General features: G+C 43.6%; 1 long non-coding RNA gene across 1 annotated transcript; it reads right to left on the reverse strand.

Annotated features, from left to right (window-relative positions):
• Nucleotides 1–11,256: 11,256 nt before the first annotated feature.
• On the reverse strand, nt 11,257–13,181 carry LOC123133167 (uncharacterized). The gene is made up of 3 exons (XR_006465173.1): nt 12,248–13,181; nt 11,898–12,001; nt 11,257–11,365 (listed from the first exon to the last, which is right to left on the reverse strand). It is a non-coding gene; the product is annotated as an uncharacterized lncRNA (long non-coding RNA).
• Nucleotides 13,182–19,057: the final 5,876 nt, after the last annotated feature.

Here is a 19,057-nt window from a genome sequence, read left to right on the forward strand (position 1 = left end):
TATTAAACGTGCCATGGCGGGCCGTGCCGGGCCAGGCACGATTAGCTAAGGCCGTGCCAGGCCGGCCCGTTTGGCCAGGTCTGCTCGAGATGTAACCAACCAAACTGAAATCACATTGCCTACAAACAACGGCTCTTTCCTTTCTTTTCCTTTGTTGCCAAGTGAGCTTGAGGCATGGTGATAGTACATAATTAGCCACTGATTAAACTTGATGATGCTACCTTGAGTATCTTTTCTACTCCCTCCGTCCCAAAATGTAAGAACGTTTTAACACTAGCATAATATCGAAAACGTTCTTATATTCTGGGAGAGAGGGAGTACTTATCAAGATTGAAGTTGGTGGTGAATTCACATCATTTCTACATAAACAAATATACACAACCCTACGTGTGAAACTAGCTACCTTTCAAAAGACATGTAAACAAATGTATTTTATTCACATGCGAAATCTATCTTAAATAAACAAACAAATTACTTTCATGTGAGACCAACTTTTTTAAAGAGGCACAAATAATAAACACAAAAGGTGTGACTTCAACTTAAAATAAATCTTGGTTTTAGTTTCTCTTCCCAATTGTCATTTAAAATTCTTTGACGCTGCATGTCTCTCATCATATATTTTTGCTATCTTTTTCCAATCGTAAATCACACAATGGCCACAAAGGACACTGTCGTTATTTGACCACCTACTAAGCCAATGGCTCCGTGGCAATGCACGGGCATCATCCTAGTATAAGGAGAAAAAAAAAGCATAGGACTGCATATAATATTCGGCGCCACAACAACGATTTCAAAGCGCCGTCCGTCCATCCATCGGTCCGGTCGAGGTCACGGAGCCGGTGGCGAATTCAACACCAGTTAATCTCCACTACTGTACTCAGCTGATAAGTAACCAACCTTATTGCAATTGGAAACAGAACTTCACTGCTGAAACTGTAGGTGTATGTATCTTCAGAATGTGGGGTGTCTTTCAGATGAAAAAGAAGCTCCATCCTGTGAAACAAGATTCTTTTACAACACTAAGAGGAAGAGTTGAGCCCATCACAAACCATGCACTCCAAATTAATTACTCTACTCCGGTTTAAACTGAAAGCGATAATCTGAGAGATAACTTGTTATAAAGAACAAAAGAGGATGCAAATGTGTCTGCAGTGTGTGAGACCTGAAGCGAGGCCGATCCTCTGGCATGTCTTCTCTAGGATTAGTCTTCAATTTCAGTAAATTGAAGACTAAACAAATAGTTCCAGGTAAACAACCCATGTTCAACAAGTACAGCCTGTGTGCATGCATGCCATGTCTTCTCTAGTTGGCACACAGAATAAATATACCCAAGGACCGTGGTAGCCAAGCTGGTGCCAAGCTTTCAAATCAAAAGGCTATTACTACTGAAAGAATTAAACCATTATCACCTCATGTGCTTACCAGGTCTTTTTCCTTGTGCTACCAGATGGAAGTCATGAAGAGCAGCCAGCTCATGTCGCCTCTAATTATCTACTCAACCATAACATGGGTTTGTGTGCAAACAGGAATGACCCAAATCAAAGAAACAAGGGAAAAATAACTCAAGTGTGTCAACCGCAATGGCAACTTGTTAACTCCAGGAGTCCAAGTTTAACCTGTATGTGTGGACATTGGCATAAAATACACCCAACGGCTACAACTTCAGTCCTAGTAGTCCTCAAGATATATAATGCATTTAAAGTTCATTTAATACTGCAAAGTAATATAAAGCTTTCCAATGGTAGCCAAAATTCTAAGTATCAGGGGAACAGCCAAGTATTCTTTTCATAACAGAAACAGCTAGCGGCAAAATAAATGCTGTCAGTTTTGAGATCAGATTTCTAGAAAAAAGTATTCCAAGAAAAAAATGAAATTAGATAGCACTTCCCCTCTGCAAGTGGCAGCATATTCTTTAGTGAGGTGCGGGGCAGCTTCCTTGTGAGGGCAATATGAAAATTTTCAATGAAAACGTTCTCAGTCACCATGAAAACGGTATTGTAGCTCAGGTTGCGCTTGAGCAATCCATTTCCTTGAGAAACATTACAGCATAGTATCAGGGCCTGAGCAGGCCCTGTAATTCTGACAAGCTACGACAGATGTAAATGATGAGACTAATTCATTGTTGATCATGCTTTAGTCCCAAATAGATTACCTTATCAAGTTTGAAATTTTTCTCAGCAGAAGTAAAATCAGGTACAGGATTTAGGAACAAAGATATTCAATCTTAGAAGGATAATGGGGAAAAAAATCAAAAGGCATAAGACACCCAATAGAAACATATTTCCTAAGCATAACCTAGATATAAAAAACATGAACTGTAAATGATGAAAAACAAAAGGATAGAAATGGAATGGAAACAAAAAATTGAATGAAAGCAACTCATACGATATATTTACTGGAAAACGATGCAATACAGTTCTCATCTTTTCTTGTTCTCTGGGTTCTGGTTTCACAAGAAAATTGGTCTACCCACATATTCAATTTCCATTATCCTAATGGAAGTCGGAAACACAAAATATTCATGGACTTTAATTGTCTGAGATTATCTAGGCAATGCTTTCATATCTATTCCCTCCGTAACCTAATATAAGAGGGAGTACTTACTGACAACATCATTACATCAACACCACAGGGTTCATGAATTAAATTATCGATTTCGTTAGTCAGTAGCAGCGACCAATCCACCATGTGGAAGACATACTACAGCGGAAAACCAATCTCTATTCAGGGGAAAAAAACATTAATGTGAATTACCAGCTTACTAGGGATGGTGAAAACTCTGCCATGTCATACACAGTTACCAATTTCCATAGCCCATCCTTGCTTCATGTAAATCTGAATCTAGCCGGCACTTCCCCTCTGCAAGCTGCTGCATAGTCTTGAGCAAGGTGCAATGCAGCTTCCTTGTAAGGACATATGAACTTCTTCATGAATACCTTCTCATTCAGTGCGACTGCGGAGTACAAGTCCCTGTCGGGATCTAGCAATCCATTTGCCTTGAGAAACTTCACAACGTAGCTCCGGGGCCTTAGCCGGCCCTCCAGGCTGTACGAGAGCATTACGGGGCGATGAGCAATGTATGCGGGTTCCAACCCCAAATCAGAGATGAGGAACTCCGACCTTCTCTGCAGAAATTCCTTAGTCTTATTCAGCATATTTGGAGCCTTAGAAATAGCAATGCCCACCTCAGCATCCTCCCACCTGAACGTTTTCTTCAGGTGCTCCACTTTGGCGGCGATTTTCTCCTCGCTGACGAATGCGACAGCACCCATCGCATGCCTAAACATCCCAGATCCTCGGGGTATACCCAGACCTTCGACGCACACCGCCGTCGCCCGGACACGCTCTGCCCTGGTGGTGAGCAGCCATGACTGAGCGACGCACAGCCTGGCAATATCACAAGGACCAAGCCCAAACTCTCGCAGGACCGCGACATTGGGCTTGATCACTGTCTCAAGGTTGGACGTGAGAATGTAGAAATTGCGCTTGACAGCAGAGAGGAGATTCTCGTAGGACCCGAAGATGCACAGGCAGTAATGTATATTGGGGACGATGGATCTGCAGCGGAATCTGTCTGGGGCGAGCGAGAGGAGGCGCGCCATGTCGGGATCTGACAGGCCGAGGCCGGAGAGCCCCGCGACGATGGGGGACAGGCCCTTGTCGACTCTGGTGCAGAGGAACTTGGGGTCCTTGGCGACGAGGGCCGCGACGTCGGCGCCGGAGAGGCCGCGGCTGGCGAGGAAAGCGAGGACGGCGTCAGGGTTGGCGGCTGACCTGAGATGGGCGAGCTTGGGGGAGGCCTTGAGTGCCTGGGGCCGGGTGAGGCCGCAGGTGGAGACGAGGTAGTCCTCCACGGCGAACCCGGTGGTCGGGGAGATGCCGGAGGCTGTGGCACCGGAGAGGAGGCGGCGGGGAGAGGAGAGGATGCAGCTCCGAGCGTGTACCTGTGGTCGGGCGGCGGAGGATATGAGGCGGTGGATAGGGGAGGCGGTGGTGGCGGAGGGAGTGGTGAGCGTCTGGATGAGGAGGCGGCCTCGGCGCCGGAGCATGGCGGCGCCGGCGGCGAGGGGAGGGAGGGAGCTGGGTGAAGGAAGGGTGAAGCCGTGGTGCGTCAGTCTCTCTCACATTGACTGACAGACATACACTTTTTTTTTGAGCAACCCAGACATATACTGGTGGGCTGGGCTTCTGGTCTGCGTGAAAGGGCCTGCTGGGCTGCTCCTGCCGTGGGCTTAGACTCTTCTCTTCAGAGATAGATGCCCTGTCTTTTCTCAAAAAAAGAAAAAAGTGACTGACAAAGTTATATATTCCTTTCTTTTTCTTTGTGATTGCAAGAAGATGAGTCCAGATGAGCATCACTTCGGTGGATGAATCCTCGGAATACATCCTGGGAAAAATGGAACTTCCATTGAAGAGAAGCAAATGGAACGCTTTCATAAAAATTCTCGTAGAATCCAGAATCCATATCCGGTGTGAGTGTTAGAGCATTGAGAGGACCTTTCCCTAGTACGAGAGTGCCGGAAAAGACACACCTCTGATGTAGCAGTTATCGTGAGATGTAACCAACCAAATTGACATCACATCACACTGCCTACAAACAACGGTTCTTTCCTTTCTTTTCATTTTTTGCCAAGTGAGCTTGAGAGACATGGTGATAGCAAATGATTAGCCACTTATTAAACCTGATGATGCTCCAACAACGATTTCAAAGCGCCTTCCGTTCGTCCTGTGCGATAGCTGGAAACATCTTAGCCTGTTGAGGCCGACGGGTTCGTGTTATATAGAGTTGGGGCGCACCTCCCAACCATAGTGCATACATTGTTGAGATTACAAAAGAGAGAGAGATATTCAAGGAAGAGATAGAACTTGGAGAGAAAGAAAAACAATCTATCTATCTATCCTAACTACCTCATGCGCCGGGTGCACCATAGTATGTTTAACACCCTCCTGTAATCACAGCTTCATTAAGTTGAGATTATGCTTGAATTCTTCAAAACTCCTTGTGGGCAAAGGCTTTGTAAATCCATCTGCAATCTGATCCTTTGAATGCACAAATCGAATGTCAAGTTGCTTTTGAGCAACTCTCTCTCTGACAAAATGAAAGTCTATCTCTATGTGCTTTGTTCTGGCATGGAACACAGGATTAGTGGAAAGATAAGTGGCTCCAAGATTGTCACACCACAGACATGGAGCTTGTTTACTCTTTACCCCAAGCTCTTTCAACATAGACTGAACCCATATGATTTCAGCTGTAGCATTTGCTAATGCTTTGTACTCTGCCTCAGTACTTGACCTGGATATAGTAGCCTGTTTGCGTGCACACCATGATATTAAGTTAGGCCCAAAAAAGACTGCAAAACCACCCGTTGAGCGCCTGTCATCCAGGCACCCTGTCCAGTCTGAATCAGAAAAGGCACTGACAAGGATAGAAGATGACTTGCTAAAATTTAGACCTATATTGAGAGTATGTTTAACATATCTGACTATACGCTTGGCAGCTGTCAAGTGAACATCAGTAGGTGCATGCAAAAACTGGCAGACTTTGTTGACAACAAAAGATAAATCAGGTCTGGTAAGAGTTAGATACTGAAGAGCTCCTACGAGGCTTCTATATTTTGTGCTATCTTCCTGACTCAAAAGTTTACCTTCCGCAAGAGACAATTTTTCTGAGCAGGATAATGGAGTGAGTGAGGGTTTACAACCTTGCAATCCTACCCTTTTAACCAGATCAGCTGCATATTTTGCTTGAGAGAGATGAAGTCCATTCTAATGCTTCTTTACCTCAATCCCAAGGAAGAAGTAGTGCAAGTCTCCAAGATCCTTTAACGCAAACTTTGCACTCAAGTCTCTTAAGAGACCTCTAATTGCTTCATCAGATGAGCTGGTCACAATAATGTCATCAACATAAATGAGAACAAAATATGCATGTATTGGATCTGTTATAAATAAATAATGATGTGTCTGATTTAGAGGGAACAAATTCAAGTTTTTGCATCTTGTGACAGAGATGAGAATACCATGCCCTTGGAGCTTGTTTTAATCCATATAGGGCTTTATCAAGCTTGCACACATAAGAAGGAGTATTCTTACTTTCAAACCCAGGAGGTTGTTTCGTGTACACATCCTCTTCCAGAACACCATGGAGAAACGTGTTCTGTACATCAAGCTTCCTGAGACTCCAACCTCTGGAAACAGCAATAGACAAAACGAGACGAATAGTGGCAGCTTTTACCACAAGACTAAAGGTATCCTTATAGTCTATGCCATATCGCTGTTTGAAGCCTTTTGCAACGAGCCTAGCCTTATAGCGGTCAATGGTTCCACCAGGTCTCCTCTTAATTCTGAAAACCCACTTGCAATCAATTAAATTTTTACCTTGCTATGGTGGAACCAGGTGCCATGTTTTGTTTTTCTTTAGTGCCATGTACTCCTCATTCATTGCCTTCTTCCACTTATCATCACAGAGTGCTGCATCAAAGGTTTTGGGTTCATCTGGTTCTCCTGTGGAATAGACCAAACCATATTTAGTCATATGTTTATAACTTACGGGTTGAGTTACCCCTTGTTGTAGCCGTGTACGCCGTGATGGTGGAGTAGCAGAATCCTCAGCCGCAGAGGATCCAGCGTGTTGCGCAGGATCATCAGCTGCAGCTGCAACTGATCCCGAGGCGGATCCTGTCACGGCAGCAGCGCCAGCACCCGCAGGGTTGGCCAGATCTTCTATGGCCAATGGCTGAAGCGCCACGTATGCGGTTGGCGCCGAGAATCCTGAGCCCCGCGCCTCTGCGTGCGCGCCGGTCGGCCGACCGCTCGTGGGGGGACCCGCTGGGCCCGCGTCCTCCCTGGCGGGTGCCAAGTCCCGCCTCTTGTACGTGACTGGTTGGGTACTGTACCGCGCGCCAGTCGGAGGAGGCCGCGTGTCAGGCGCGGGGTCGTCGCGGCGTGAATCTGGCGCGAGAGCGCGTGCGCCTGCACCTGCCCCCTCTGTGGTGGCTGATCCCGAGGAGGATCCTCCCTCTTGCGCCGTTAGCGATCCCGAGGCGGATCCGATCGCTTGCGTCGCTGCCGATCCCAAGGCGGATCTGTCTCTTGCCACGGGACACATGGGATATAGCCCAAATTTTGCACCGTTTGCTTCATTTTCTTCGCCGTTTCTCCTGTTGCATCGACACGGGACTCATGCATGCCATTAGATGGGTTAGTCAACAATTGATCATCAACACCCCTTGATCAAAGCCAGTGAGATGAGGTGGCAAGAGAAGAATTTCCTCTCGGAGAAGTGCGCCGACATTAGGGTGAAGATCAGCAAAAGGGAACTTAGTTTCATCAAAGACTACATCATGGGATATCTAAACACGTCCAGTGGAGACATCCAAGCACTTGACCCCCTTATGCTGAGCACTATAGCTAAGGAACACACACTATTTTGATCGAAACATGAGTTTGCGATTATTGTAGGCTAGTAGGTTTGGCCAATAGGCACACCCAAAAACACGAAGAGACTTATAGTCTGGTTTTGTGTGAAGAAGCCTTTCTACAGGAGTTTCATGATTAATGACACGACTAGGTAGCATGTTTATGATATGGACGGCAATGATAAACGCTTCATCCCAAAATTTAAGAGGCATGAAAGCGCCGGCCAAAAGAGCAAGGCCAACTTCAACGATGTGCCGATGCTTGCGTTCAGCTGACCCATTTTGCTGGTGAGCATGAGGGCAGGACACATGGTGTGAGATACCAAGTGTCTAGAAGAAGAAGTTCAACTTTTTGTACTCCCCTCCCTAGTCGAATTGGACAGCAATGATTTTACTGTCAAACTTTCGTTCAACTAGAGCTTGAAAGTTTTTGAAAACTTGAAACACATCAGATCATTTATTTTAGAGCTATATCCAAGAGAATTTACTATAGTCATCGATAAAACTGACATAATAGTGTGTCTACCAACAGAAGTGGGAGCAGGGCCCCAAACATCAGAAAAAATCAACTGTAATGGTTTAGTAGAAATACTGGTAGAAATTGGGTAAGGCAATTGATGACTCTTAGCTCTCTGACATGAATAACAAATTGTTTCATATCAACAAGGACGTCAATGGCTCCTCTCCTCTCGTCTCCCACCTCTCTCCTCTCCCACCTGCTGTCCACCAACAATGGAGATCTCTAGATTCCACCACCATGGAAGGCCTTCTACATTGGGATTTTGCTCCTGGTTTGTCCCTAGCCGATCAGGTGAGACGTAAGTTTGGTTCTACGGTGCACTTCTCTCCCTCCCGAGACGCCAATGAGTTCTTTTTGGTTGTTTCTTTCTCTTCGGCTTCATTCCCTCTCACAAATGATTCAGTGGGATTGGCTTTGCAATGTTGCATTGGAGGGATTTGCTCTGGTTTCAAGGTTTTGGCCCTTTCCTCACGATCATTTCGTTTTTCTGTGGCCAACAACAAGGTGGGTCATTTCATTTATGGGTTAAAGGATCGTGTTTGGCCTGACTTTGTATGTCACTTCCATCTGTTCAATGGCCGCTTTGCTAAGCGTTTCTCTGCTTTACATTGGCATGCTGATCAAGAATTGGTTGAGGTTTTGGATCGACAGCCTGTGTCCATCTCTGCTTCTCTGGATTTCTTGCAGAAGGGGTAATCTCATGATCACTCGTCAGCCAAAGAGCTCAACAAATTTAATCTTGTTATTTTGAAGCAATGGAGTTTTTCTAGCTCAAATGATCATGAAGCTTCTACTTCATCGTTGGTGAAGAACAAAGATAATATTCAAATTCAATTTGGATCGATCCAACCGCCAACTCAGCAATGCGGCATCAACGCTATTTCCTCGGGCAACATTGATCACATCGCATTAATGGAGCTTTTCTTCTCTGAGGCGGAATTGGAGTCTAAGAAATCACCCAATGGCATTATTTTCGGGGCCTTTAATTGCCCCCTAAATGCCCCGTATCCGCCCTTACCACGCTGTTTTTTGAAATCTGCTCTCAGCTATGCGCCGGACCATACTTCATGGCCACCCTCACTCAGTGCTAAGCACAAAGCAGATTTGGCCCAAGCCCATTATACACTACCGGATATTATTTCTTTGTCCTCTAATTGGGCCTCTCTTTGTTCTCGTTGCCTACAATGGGTTCACTGCAAGATTGCTTGCCAGGCCATATTGATTTGCATTCAATGCTCCGCACCTGATCACAAGGCAAGTAACTGCCCCAGCATTGGTAAGTCTCCTCTAATTGATGAACTTAATTTGGTGACTCAGAATCTGGGCGCGACTGGATCCTCTGCTCCTAACAATCCTATAGCCGCCCCCCCAAAGATAACAGACGCACCGCCCGTTGCAATGCCTGTGGGTTTTATGGACACGTGGCACGATCCTGTCACAAACGCATCCGCACCCAAAGATGGAAATGGATTCCCAAATTTTCTCTACTTTCCATTCCTACCCCTCACGCTCCGTCTCCCTCCTCGAGTTCTCAACCGACGTGCCCCTGCCCAGTCCCATCACCAGTCTCGCTCACTGGCCAAACCCAGCCGCCCCCGCAGACCTTGGCAATGGCGAACTATCCACTGAACCCGGTGTTGTTCCTTCCTCCGGGGTTCACCGTCGAACCTGGTCCGGCGGATCGTGTGGTGCGCAGCGGGATGATTGTTGGACCAATTCGGCCGCTCAGCCATGAGTTCTTGGCCATCGCGGTGGCCAGTGAGTACGTCCCTCTGCATCGTCGGGCTGCTGTTCGCAATGCAATTGTGGGTCAGATCCATGCCTCTCAGCTCTTTCCTACTGAAGTTAGTGACCATCCGCTTTGTATTGGGATCTTCGGTTTTGCAGATTGTTTCTTGCGTGACACTGCTGTCAACATGCCCATTGAACTTGAGGATGAAGATCTTCTTATCAACTTTGTGCCGCACAATGAAGCTCTGAATCGCCGCACCACTACTTTTGGCCCCGAGGTTTAGTTGATGTTTTTTGGTTTTCCATATGACTATCAGACCGATTACTACATTACCAAGGCTCTTGGCGGCTATGGATCTCTTGTGTCCTAGTACAATCCTAGGAAAGACCGACACTACATGCTGATCAAAGCCCGTGTTCTTCGCCTGCGCCTGATCCCGAAGAGCTTCGTTGTCTGGCAGCTTGGGGGAGCCAGAGATTGTTGGATTGTCCAAGTTACCATCCTTCGCAGCAATGACTGGAATGGATTGCTTCCTGAAGTTCAACCTGCTGGTGAAGAACCTCCGCCGCCCGATGGCAACCCACATCCGTAGTTTGGCCCTGAACTCACTGTAGAGCAACTGTATCAGCAGCAGGTTCATAACTGGCTTGTGCAGAATGCTGCTCCTGCTGAACCTGATGAGGCTGTCAACAACGACAACAATGGTGGTGCCAATGCTGCTTGGGGTGCGTGGCCGCAGCCGCCTGCACCTCCCCTTCCACCCCTCCCGCCGCATTTGGTCAATTACCAAGCATGCACTACAAGAGGATAGAGCTTTTGTAACATGCACTTGTGTTACAACATGTCCAAAAACGTGTTACTGTGCCATAGAGTAACACATTTTGAGATGTGTTACGTTAGGCCATGTTACTAGATGTATCCATTGTCACACATGATAATTGTTTCAATATGCCAAAAATTGTGTTACAATTATGCTATAGTAACATGTATCATTTGTGTTACAAATGCACCAGTAACATGTTTTTATAGCTATAGCAACACATGTCGTAACATATTTTCATAGATATAGTAACAACAAGAGTAACACTTTTTTCTAACTCTCGTAACATAATTGGTAACATATTATTCTAGCTATAGCAACACAATTTCAATCACCCTAGTAACACATTTGGTAGTACAAAAATAGCGGGCCTAATATAGTATGCTAGAGCACATAGCTAACATTTTGCATTCGCTAAATATAGGCCGGTCATGGTTTAAAGTTTCCCACGTAAGAAAGTGGGGAAGAGACACGTCTCCACTTCATTCAGACAAAAATAAAAGTATGTTTTGTAATTCACAAGGACATTCCAGAGATCAAATCCACATACATAGACACATTGCACATTATAATAAGATTAATGTTGAAAGTCAAAACAATAGAAGTGCACTATTAACAACATCATCAAACTTGAAAAAAAATTTACTACACAAGTTTTCAACCTTAGTAATCAGTATCAAACAGAGTACTACAGATACATCATTTTGCATATCAAATCTACTTAGTATACATCAATATCTTCCACATTTTTTATTAGCTTCCTCTGCCACGGAGTTGTCCAGTCTGCATGTTCCATTTGATTATTGCTATTATAACCACAACTTCTGCCATTTCCTGAAAATTCCGGTTGAACCAACAATAATTCGCGTCGTTATCTCCTGTCAGAGCAACACAAATACACAACTAAAATTTGAAAATACAATGAAAATAAAAAATGACATAAACTAGAAGGAAAAACCATGCTTTTCTTGGAATACTCACCACAATAACAAGTTCAAGTGTACAACAATGAAGAACAATACGTACAGAATTTACAAAATATAAAACCTCCAAGTTCATGTTATTGATTAAGATGCACATAATAAGTAACACCTCTAATTAAGAGCATGTCATTTTGAGTGCTGCCAACATGCTACTTTGCATTAATTACTACTGACATAACAGAAAAAATGGAAGAGGGGAACATGGTTTTGTGCAGCATTAACGTCCAAACTGAAGCGGATTGCACAGCAAATCAAACAAAATGGTAAATAAGTTAACTAAGAAATTGCTAATCCATATCATTTTCGAATAATTAATTTATGTCATTTGCCAAACAGAAAGAACATGCATGTTAATTTATAAGAGAACATGTACAACATGAGCTATGGGAACAACCAGCAACTATATAGAAGGGTTAGATGTATAGACCTTTTGCGGAGTTGGCCTTTTTTACTGAACCACAAGTGTCAGAAGCTTGAACTTGTTTCCTAGCAATCATGGAGAATTTGTGAGCTCCACTGGAATTGTACCTACTGGTGATGCAAAAACATAGAAATGAAACAACAATGAACATGCATATCCTGGTAAATACATAACAAACTTAGCTTTCCTTCACTTAAGTATGGGCAACTTCAAGTATTAATTTTTTTTGAAAAAAAATTGCAAACAGTTTATTGTACCCTTCTGGACTGGCAACCATAGCTGCTACTCAAGGGATTTAAAGATGTGCATAAGTGGAAGAAGCCTAAGCTCGGTTTGCTTGAGTGGACTACTAATACCTCAGAAAAGTGATCCCACACTTGTGATCTTTTTTTCATCTGCCTTCTTCTAGGTTGTTCATCCATTTCCTTCTTTTTCTGTTCATGCTCCTCTTTTCTTTCTTTCTTCTTCTTCTTCTTCTTCTTCTTCATAAACTCGCATCACCTCTTCGGTCATCTCAACATCACCAACTCCACCAGGTTTGGCCATCGAAAAATCAGTAATATAATTAGAATTCACGGGATCATTCTTCTATACTGATTCGAGGCAAGAAGAATTAGACAAGAATTCCAAAATACAAGTTACAACTAACATCATATGAACAATAGTACATGCATCCAACAAAATCAGTAACAAATACTAGTAGGACCCTGATTCTCCACTAACATCATATGAACATCTAGGAAGAATAAGCAAAAATGAAACAAGTCACCAACAATACAGAACAGTGCATCCAAGTTACCCTGTACATACAGAACAGTGCACAAAGAATGAAACAAAAATTCGAGACTAATGATGGGAGATGGGGGTTATTACGTTGACTGATTGCTCAGTTTCTGCTGTACATGACGTTGTGGCGAACTGCAGAAGACGACACCGATATGCCCAGGTGTCGAGGTGGACGGACGGTCGCCGCTGGGTTGCCGGTGTGGAGAGTTGGGACGATGTCGAAGGCTCGAAGCTCGAATCGGAGGTGGGTGGACGCTGGGTAGACGGATAGGCGACAGCGGGTCCTTGGCCTCCTCCGGCTCTCCTTCCTTCCGTGCAGCAAGTCCAGCGACGGTGCAACGGTCGGCGGTCAGTGAGAACGCGAGGGCGGAGAAGCGGGAGATGCCAGCCACCGTGGGAGTCGGCGTCGGGGGTGGCCGGGTGGAGGAGAAGATGCAGTAGGCAGTGGCGCCGGCGGCGTCTCAGCCGCTCAGATGAGTAGCGGCGGCGGCGGCTGAGTCGGGCGGGGTGGTAGGGCAGGCGATTGCGAGGCTGCGGGCGTAGGGTGCTAGCTAGGTCTAGACCACGTGGGATGGGTGGGCTTGTACTGGGCTGTTGGCGGGAAGGGTTCGGTTAGGCCAGCTAACCTCCCCTAAAAGGAAGTGGCCCAGCTAACAGAATTTTCGTGTACACAGTGAAAAAACTGAAAATTCTATTTTCCGGTTTCGGTTCAGTTTTTGGCTTTTCGGTTTCGGTTTAGTTTTCGGTTGATCAATTTTTATGCCCACTCAGAATCGTATCTTCTATCAAAAAGTAAAAACGGACAATGAACAAAGATAGTTGCTTAGGTTCGGACTTATCTTGTAGTTGCTTAGCTGTCGAACGCATCTTGACATACATGTCGTGGAATGGAGGCGGAGCATGTCCTACTCCCTGTATTCCGTCGATCTCGCATTGTTTCTCCCAAGAGTGCCGCCAAACCAAGGACAAGCCCAACATCACCAACATCATGGGAAAACAAATATTGGAACCTACAGCTATGTGACAATAGGCACGCAATGGCAGATGGAAAAGACAAAATAAAAGATTTTGGACTCACTGTATTCCATTACACATATCTTTGATGGAGATTTGAACCCCCTATGAGTTCTTGGCCATGATGAGGGCCAATGATGTCGCCTTTTTCGCCGATACCCGCATCACCGGTGTGCCGTCTATGGAGATCTAGCTTGTGTATGTTGAGAACGAGGAAGAAGAGATTGGCGGCGATGCGCTGTTTGAGAGAAGGGTGACTCACCGTCTTTTGACGGATCTGATAGCAACTTGAGGGGCGGTGACGATGTAGGAAGATCGGGGAGGAGTAGGAGAGTGAGGATACATGGCGACGATGATGTGAGGGGCGACGCATAGAGTGGAAGACGGGGCGGTTTAGGTCTTGGCATTTGATGCAGGGTTAAATCGATCAATTTTTGACTCCACACATACATGAGTGAAAAATTTGTCTACCCGACCCCCCCACGCGCCTATCAAATTGATATTTTGTCCGTCATTGGCGGATGCTGGCCCGACGTGACATAATTTATGCAACATTTGATTAGAATTCCTAGTTTTATAACATTACATATACTTATAGTAAAAAAAACACTTAAATGAACCTTGGAAAACTATAGAAAATTTAGAGTCCTAATTTTTGCGCTCACAAACAATTGTTAACTGTGATGTCCATATGTCCATGGCTCCTAAAATATACTTATTTTATGTATTTTTAAATATTAATAGATAATTGTCCGTACATTGCAACGTTGTTATAAACATTCTAGTAGATTTGCCGGTGATTGCACATCTATTATTGCATTGATGCACTAAATATTAGCAAGTTTTCGTATGCAATCGCCATAATTTACGTGCCATCTTATTGTTAAGAACTTATTTGTTAAGAATTTATTGACATAAAAAAGAAAATATGCTTTTTTTGCTGAGTTAATAAAAAAATGGGGCAATTGATTTCATTTTAGGGAAAATCGATAGGTGAAAAATTAGTTGGAGGAAAAACTCAAAGAGGAGAAGCAAATAGGAGGACGTCTATAAGGAAGGTTGGATGAAAAAGAGGTGAAATGGGAACCTTACGTTCTTTTTAAGTAGTGTATAAATAAATAGAGATTTAAGTAGTAGAGAATAAGAGATTTGAGATACATGTTGTTATTTTTGTACATAGAAACATTGAGACACATATAGTCACAACATGTAATGAGGTGAAGATGGTGTGTATGACGACCTTCACTTCACCTTATAGAGAAGGTCGTACGCTAGAAAGCATTGACACAAGGATGTTTTTGCATAGGTTACATCATGTCGTTGGAGCCCAACTTAGTCATGTATTGGGAAAGTGTCGAGGGAGGCTTGGGAGAAGGCCACGGGTTGTGATCAACTTTCAGAATCCAACCCCTAGAACACTCTTTCCCAACGTTCGTGTGAATCGTACACAACTTTTCAAATCTGATGCTAGGCTTCACGAAGTCATCTAGGAGCACTAGCACCCTCCCTCGTTTCATTTAAGTGAAGTGAACATAGTGCATGTCCACACGGGTTGTTTATAACATCGGGGGTACTTTTTGACGGAAAATAGCTAGTCTTTTTTGATCAATAACAACGTTTACAGGTATTACGATTGGATCATGAGGAGATTCCAACAATATGTGCCTCCCTTGTGGAAGAGAAACACCAAACCAAGCTAGATTATGAGCTTCAAAACTAGAAGCTCGAGGTTCAAGCGATAAAATACATGAAGTAAATGCTTGAAAAGTTTCTAGTATCTCTTTGATAACATTTTTTAAATCTCAAACATTTTTTAAACTATTGAACATTTTTTTAATTCAATAACATTTTTTTGAAATTTATGAACATTTTCTTAAAACTCACAAACAAAAATTAGAAAGCCATGAACATTATTCAAACTCACGATGTTTTCTAAAAATTCAAAAAAAATTGAATTTAAAAACATTGTTATAAATTCATGTGCACTTTTCGAAACTCCCGAACATTTTTCAAATTAGTCAACATTTTTTGAACTTCGTGATTATTTTGAATTCATGATATTTTTAAAGGCATGAACAATTTTTGAACTCGCGAGCATTTTTTGAAACTCCTGGACATTTTTTGAAATTAGTGAACATGTTTTGAACTCCTATGCATTTTTTGAACTTCATAATTAGTTTGGGAATTCATGAACATTTTTAAAGTCGTGAACATTTTTTGAACTCACAAACATTTTTCAAATTCGTGATAATTTTTATTTTGTCAAAGTTTTTTGATTCCACAAACGTTTTTTTAAATCTCGAACAATATTTAAAATCCGTGAACATTTTTCGAAATTTATGAACATTTTTCTGAATGCACAATTTAAAAAAAACAGGAAACATTTTTATACTATTGATTTTTTTTCTGAATTTTTGATAAACAATTTTGAATTTGCAGAGATTTTTTCAAAAGTTTACTGAACATGTACTAAATTCCTTAAAAGTGAAGGTAAAAAAAGGAAGAAAAATAAAAAAGAAAAAAGAAATGGAAACAAAAATGTGCCGCCACGCATAGGTTGGCGCAATACCGCAGGGGTGGGGTTATTTGCGCAAGGCCCCCAGCTGGGCCGGGCCAAATTATTCGGTCCAATTAGCTTCTAGGCCACTAGCCCATTGGTGGATTAAAAAAATGGAGATGGTTACCGTGGCCCAACTGCCTTACTGAATAGTAAAAAGAAATATAACGTGGGATGCTTACATGAATGGTTGTTCGGCCTGATGGTTAGCTTGTCTCTGGTTATTGTAAGCCATTAGTTCTTGTTTCGATTCCTACAAATGGAATTTTTTGCCATTTTGAAATACGTGACATGTTGGTCCTGTAAGGGTCCTAGTTGATGAATACATCAAAATATAATATATTTTTAATGTTAACAAGCGGGTCCTATGTGCTATGATGATGAAAAAAAATATTAATGCACTTAACCAAATTCTACACTTTTCGCCAAAGAATTTGTAACATCACGTACCAACATACGATCATGTGTTACTGCCGTCATATCACGTAACACATCTGCAGTAACATAGTTCTATATGTTACTGTTGTAATATCCTTGTAACACCTTTTCAGATTGGATCGAGTATGTGTTACCATCAACCGTGCAACACAAAATAATATGTTACAAAGGATAATCTTGTAACCATTTTGTCATTTGTTACATCATTGTGTCACTTAAAGTCTGTTTTGTTGTAGTGATGGTTGGCTGCTCAAGGCACTACAAAAAAATACACTTCTGTGACGATACGTGTTTGTCACAGTAGGTCGCATTTTTTGTCATGCATGTACATCCATGACAAATTTATGACAGAATCAAGATAGTCATACCTGTGCTGTCGTAGAAGTGTTCCATGACATTACCAAAATTATCATCACGGAAGTGTCCACTTCCATGACGATAAATCGCGCGTCACAGAAGTGCTTTCGTCAAGGGTGACCGACACGTGGCATCCACCGTAACGGAATGCCGTTAAGCTATTGGGTCGGGTTTTGGATCCGATAACCCGTTAACAACCCCGACAAATGGGGATTTACCACGTGTAAAATCATCATTGGCTGGAGGAAACACGTGTAGGCTCATTGTTGGGACAGATGTCATCCACTTATTGGATAGAAGGCGTCTATGATACGTCGACACGTGGCACGGCCCAACAGAGGCCCATTCCTGTGAAAAGGCCGGCCCGTTTGACTTGGTCAAAAGGTGATGGGTCGGCTCATGGAAAGCCTGTTAATGGCATGTTCGCATATAGCCCATTTACAGCCCGCTAACCCAAGGCCCATTACGCCCTATCCGAATTAGGCCCAGTAGCGTCATCTGGGCCATCCAATATGATTCCAGCCCGTTTTCACTTCTGGCCCATGTATGGCCCATGAAGTCTTTCGGCCCATATGAGGCCCTATGTAACACTTGGCCTATTAACGGCACGTGGTGAAACTGGCCCGCAATGAATAGTGTATCACTTTAGACCCATTAACGGCCCGTGGTGAAACTGGCCCGTAATGAACAGTGTGTCACTTTATACCCATTAAGGGCCCGTTATTTAGTTGGGCCGTTTCCAGCTCATGTTATCTTTCGGCCTTCTCAGAGCCCATTTATTCTTGGGCTCATTTTGAGCATTCGTTTACTTATGGCCCGTTACTGTCATTTTCTGCTTATGGGCCAAATTCAGCCCGTGGTTACAGTCGGCCCGTTTATGGTCCTTTAATACATTGGGCCGTTTTCATAGTGTCATCAAATACAGCCTATTAACGATGGCCCGTTATGGTCGGCCCATGAACGGACGATTCCGACTCTAGCCCGTTTACAGCCATAATGCGGCCTGTTATTGGCCCATGTTTGGCCAATCGATCATACGGCCCGTATAAGGCCCATTGATGATATGGCCCGTAGAAGGCCCATTGTTTCTACGGCCCGTAGAAGGCCTAATGTTTCTATGGCCCGTAGAAGGCCTACTGTTTCTACGGCCCGTAGAAGGCCCACTATTTTTACGGCCCGTAGGAGGCCCAGTGTCACTACAGTAAATATTAGCCCATGATTATTGTGGCCTAGTTTTAAAAATAGGTTATTGCAGCCACTAGCAAACCGCGGAAAAAGAACTGCACTGACTACAAGCAAACAAATAAACAAGACAACAAGGAAATAAATAAGCAAGCAACTTATGCTAGGCTATCACGGCTATTACACATATTACATCTATTGGGCATCAAAGTTCACCACCAGTGCAAATATAGGGAACACAGCAGCATATAAACGCCGCAGCAAAACAAGTCCAGAACTGAAACCACTTCAGAAGAGTTCAAGAAACAATATCCTAGGTACCCATAATGCTGGCAAGATGCTTAGCAAGCTTATTAACTTTCTCTTGTTTGGCGCTTAAATCCTCCAGCGCTTGCTATTGCACAAGAAAGTACGCATCTGAATTCTGCAGGGACTTCCTTAGTCCTTCGGCTTCTTGCCGCAACACAGCTGACTGATGCCTTTCAGCTTGTAGCTGAGACTGAAGAAGCCGAAGTGATTCAGGCAGCGAGTTCAAAGAGCTTGTGCCAGCGGTACTGGCCAGTAACTCGAACACTACATCAAGGCAGGACTATGGGGTTTTCTCACTATCTACAAGATCATTTTTATCACCTTTCTTGGAGACCAACAGGGTTGTCTCACTATCTTGAACATTATCTGCATTACTTTCTCTACCATTGCATAGTGGGGTGCTCTTCTCCAATATTCTGTTTGCATACTACAAGAGAAACAAGCAGACACATCACAGGTTTAGGTTGTAGTATACCAAACTCATTTTGGTAAACCAGTTCAGTAGTAAGGTGGACATGATAAC

This window comes from Triticum aestivum, chromosome 6B (genome assembly GCF_018294505.1).
Source record: "Triticum aestivum cultivar Chinese Spring chromosome 6B, IWGSC CS RefSeq v2.1, whole genome shotgun sequence".
Taxonomy (NCBI): Eukaryota; Viridiplantae; Streptophyta; class Magnoliopsida; order Poales; family Poaceae; genus Triticum; species Triticum aestivum.